Source organism: Corapipo altera, unplaced genomic scaffold (assembly GCF_003945725.1).
Source record: "Corapipo altera isolate COAL_440 unplaced genomic scaffold, ASM394572v1 56, whole genome shotgun sequence".
Lineage (NCBI taxonomy): Eukaryota > Metazoa > Chordata > Aves > Passeriformes > Pipridae > Corapipo > Corapipo altera.
In genome coordinates this window covers 6,653,154-6,658,385 of record NW_020884896.1, presented here as the reverse complement: position 1 = coordinate 6,658,385, position 5,232 = coordinate 6,653,154, and positions in this window count along the sequence as shown.

Genomic DNA, 5,232 nt, shown 5'->3' with positions numbered 1-5,232 from the left:
CCGGGCCCCCCGCCCCGCGCCGCCGCCGCCCTGCGCTCGGTCCGCGGCCGCTCGGTGCGGCGGGGAGGGGCGGTGGCTCCGCGGCCCCCCCGCCGCGCCCCGTCGCCATGGAGACAGATGTGCCGCCCCCGCGGGGGGGGGGGGACGCGCCGCCGCGCGCCGCCCAGATGTGCCACCGCTGGCGCGACAGGTGGGGGCACGCGGAGACTCTCCCGACCCCTCCCCGCACCACCTCGGTCCGGATGCCCAGGACGACACGCCCCGAGGGGCAGACGCAGGGTCAGGGACATTTTTGCCCTCTGTTGCCTCCCCGGGACGATGCTGGGCTGGACCTCCCTCACACCTGCTGGCCCTAAACCGGCTTCCCCAGGGCCAGCCCAGCACGCTCCCAGCAAGGAAATCCGTGGCTAACCCTAGAATTCAAACCCTTCAAAGAAGCTGCATCATGCAAGAGCACCCACTCAACCAGACCTGCTATGCTGGGATGCAACTGTCCTAAAGCAATTAGGATTCTCACGGATGCAAATATGTCAGAGCAGCACTTGGGAAGGCAAAGTGGGTGGGCAAGCAGCTCCTTGCCCTGTCCTAGGGCAAGCAGATGAACAGGCAGATAATCAGAGGGACGAGTAGATCCCTTACTGGTCCCCAACCTACCCTACTTTACTTATGCCAGTGGCTTAAAGCAGTGAGGAGCTCCAGTCAAGCTCAGGGAAGTGGGGTTGGGAGAAACACGGTGAAGGAAAACACTTTGCTGGCAGATCTCCTATGAAGGGTCAGGAGCTCATAGTGGTGAAGGGTCAGCATGGGGCACTGCCTGCACAGATGGCCTCTGAAAACTGCTGCAACATAAACACATCCCACACAAACTGGGACTGCCCTGTGTGGCTTTAGCCCTCTGTGCAGAGATGAGCCTCTGCACAGCTCCATATTCCAGAACACCCCTGCTGCAGACACAAACCCACTCATACTTGCACAGGGCAGGTCCACATGGCTCACTTTCTTGCCCTAAGAGAGAAAGTCCTGTGTTAATACCACACCTGTCCACTACCTGTCCATTATGGAGCCACCCAGGCCAATGAGTTGCTCCACAAAAGCATCCGGGACCATACAGGGTAGTGAGGTTCCCCTTTTCCTCACCCCAGCAGCACCTCGGCTACAGGGGAATTTCTGCTGTGATTGGCACAACCCAAGTCCTGAAGGAATTCCATCGGTACCACAGTAAAATCAATCCACAGCTGATGTTGTCTATTGCATAATTACATTACCTTTTTCTTTTTCTACAGGTTCTGGAGACATGGTTGCAAACTTCATCTAGAGTTTCAGTGAATGCTGAAGGCTGAGGGCAGCTGCTTTTCAGCTTTGTCAAGGCTGTAAAATGTCTTTTTCCTTCCTTCTGTTGAACAAAAATGTAATGTTCAGCTTACTTCCAAAAGGTGATTTTGTCCATCTATCCATTCACCTCCACCCTCCACTTTCCTTCCTCCAATTAAATGTGAAAAAACCTGTCCTGTCAGGGACCACATATGAACATTTTCACCCTGAAAACAACTACTGCTCCAATTTCCTCAATCAGAGAGCCAAGAGACCCCCTGTTCTCTGAAGCCACTCAAGTACCTAACTTTCAGAGGTGAAGGGGAAGGTTATTTCTGAGGTTAAATAATAAGATTTGATGAGAAATACTGAAAATCTCGACCAAAATCTGATGCTGAAATCCAGATGATGATTTCTTTTGGGATGTGTGATGCAGGGGGCCAGGCCAAGGATTCATTACCGTCCTACCCAGCCTTCGATTGTATTATGGGTGAGATGCGCACCGTAGTTTTGCATCCTTTCTCATTGTCTCAAAAGTAGAAAGGGATGACCACACCAGTCAGAGTGCTGCCATGGTAGTGTGGGGTTGAACTCCTGCTTGAAAACAAGCCTTCTGTATTCGGTGCTGCCAGGGTATTGGGTCCTGCTTTAGCCCCATGATAAATCCACCAGCTGCCTCCACATGCAGGAAGCTCATGAGCTGAGGTGGGCCAGAGATTGAGACGGAGTCACATCTTTATTTATATCCTTTGTGAACACTGTATTTCCAGGCAGCTTGTTACAATGAACCCACAAAGAAACACAGGACTGGAATGACTCTTAGATGGGCAACTCTTGCTCCTCATCATACAGTATCTTTCATCCTACTGAAACTAATTGTCTTCAACAAACAAACAAAAAACAAACCTGTTCTTTCTCTATTCCTTTTCTCTAATCTCTCTCTCTCTGCTTGTCCTTGAATTGCAAGAGGTCTTGAGTAAGGAAACTTCATGTTTAATGTGGCAGAAAGAGGTGTCAGCATAAGGCAAATTTATAATGGAAAGAGGCATGTTTCCATGGTATAAAATGGTAAAAGGAAAAGCTACCAGAATTTTGGATTGGAGGCATAGGGGACATCCATATAATATCACAGGAAACATTTCTGTGCAGTCATCCATTAAATGACAGGCACTCACGCATGCATCATGCACGCTGCTCACTATACCTTGTGTGATAGCTCACCACGTGGTACACCCGCTCCCAGAAGGAATTTCTGTTTTCTGCTTCCACCAAATCCTCTCTGAGTTTTAGACACCAGTCACCACTTTAACTTTGGTACCGTAGTGTTTTTAACTATACCCCAAAGGCTGATGGATTATGTGTTCAACCAGCTCTCTTTTCACCTTGGAAAACCAAGGTAAACCATAGTTACATCAGTGAAAGGAGGAAGCCTTATAGATCTGCTTTAGCAATATGTTCAGCTTCCATAGGTATGGGCTTTGCTTTGCCTGACACAGCAGCCTGCAGTTTACACCGTGGGGCAGAATACAAAACAGCACCAAGGGTTTGCTGTGATCGTATCTTGGTTCACTTTATCAAAGAGTCCTTGAATTTGCTCCTGACACTGGTTGGAGAAGGAGTGAGAAGGAAGGGCTGCTTGTTGTCCTTGCCAACTTATGTCAGCTCTTCCTGAAAAAAAATGTTGAGCAGGGTGAGAAATATGCTCTGTGATCACAGGGGCCCTTGATAGACAAAACAGGATCACACTGATTCTGGCTGGGGTTTTGCCTTTTTCCTGTGCTCTAGCAACAGAGAGCACTGAAACAGCTTGCTAAAACTGCAAGGCTTTCACACCATCAAGTCAGGAAATTCCTTCTTTCTTAGTATTAGTGATATCAATTGAATTGGCTAATTAGGGACATGCAATTTCTTGGTACTGACTCTGTCAGGTAGTGGGGGTCTGGTACAGAGCTTGTGGTGTGACAGAGCAGGATGAGTTTGCACTAAGAGTTAAAACTCCTCTCCACCTTCTGAATTTGTGCATGGGCACCTGCCTACCAATTTCTACTTTAAGTTTAGAAGTCAGCAGAGAAAATGCAACCTCTCTATGAACTTCATCTGAAGTTATTATCAGCTCCAGGAAAAGTTCTAACATCAGAATTATCATTATGAGCAAACACAAGGAGAAAGGGACTGAACAGTCACATCTGCTCATGGAACAACATCTACTGCCTTAAGTCAAGAAACCACCCATCAATTCTCTACCCAAAAGCTGGGTGCAAGGATAAGCTCCAGCTGTTCAGCTCAGGCATATGTGGAAGAGGAGGGAGACGAGATGTGGAGGAGGATTTCTGAGACAGCTGGAGGGGAGGGTCTATGTGCAAAAAGAGCTTACTGGGTGATGGCTGGGCAGACTGCAAGGTTTGGTACACAGAGATGCTTTCAGACTGCCAAGGGAGCAAGACCATATGAGTACATTTGCATCTAAGGACTCTGGGTATTTTGCAAAGATCACGAACTCTGAAGTGCTGTGCAGCAATAAAGCAAATGTAGTTAAAAATTCCTCTTGCAAAGGCTGTGTTTGTGCTTTCTAGGTACATCATCCCTCAAGGGGTTACACAAGAAATCAGGTAACCGCAAACAAGATATAATTATGAAGAATCACAAGAACATGAAGCATGAGCTACCATTGCCTGAGATGTGGGCAAACACATGTCAGAATTTACACCCTGAGAGGATGCTCAGAGTAGGAGGTGTGATCCAGGGAATAAGTGTCACAGGATAAAACACAAGGCAGTAAGTGGACACTAGCCAGGTCCTTTTGGCTTTGGCACTGATGGGATCCAGCAGCCTGGACCGCTCACTGATACACATATGAATGAGTATGCTAAGAAATTGGACTTACGATGGCCTGACCTATTACACACCTTATATACATCAATCTCAATAATCCAAAGTAGTGAATGCTTTCCTCATTCTTCCTGTTTTCCTCTATCTCCAGATGGAGACACTGAGGGAACAAGCTGATTTGGTATATGTGGCACTTAAAGCAGCAAAGGGACTGAGGATGGAAATATGCCATATGTCCCTTCCAGAGCAAAGTTTGATCCACTGGGCCCTGCTGATTTCACATACCCATTAACATAATTCTTTGCCTTATATATTGAAGAAGGATCTCAAGTTGCTTGCTTTGCTGTAATTAAATACCTGGCATCAGAACTTCAACAGATGTGGAAGAAAAAGACATACCTATCCATGAAATGAACAGATCTGCACGCTGCAGGGAGAAAAGATCATCTGGGAGATATTCACTGCACCTAATTGTTGGGCTAATCTCCTAATTTATGTGTTTTTAATTGCCAGAATGACAATGGCATTCTTGATGTGGCATGCATCACCCAAAAATGAAATGCCCTGCAGCCACTCAGAAGGGTTTGCTTCCATTGCTGTCACCTCTGCAACCAAGGATATAAGAGTTGGATATAAGAGTGAGATGGGACAGAAGCAAATTCAGCATTATGAATTAAAATAGGACAGGATGACAAGGGTCTGGTTTTAGTCATAGGTGAACACCTTCTTTCCTGTGGGCTTCTGTGTCTAACAGGCCAACAGATTTCACAGCAGCAGCCAACAGATTCTGCAGAGATACTTCTAGAAATATTAGGTTAAAGTGAAGTCAGGAGAAAAGATTTGTAGATTTAAAGCCTCATGAACATTTATAAAATGCTTAGTCTTAGACAGTAGTCAACAAGTCATCATGACAGGTGACCATCCAATTTGGTGTTCCTTCCCTGAGAAAACTAAATCCTAGGTCACCTGTTTTGTAAGAAATGTAAATACTTGTTTTATATGAGTGGGACAGGAAAAAGGTGTCCATCTGCCATGACACACTGACTTTAAAAAAGTGTGCAAACTGGGAAAAAATGTTTTGTACAGCTGTCT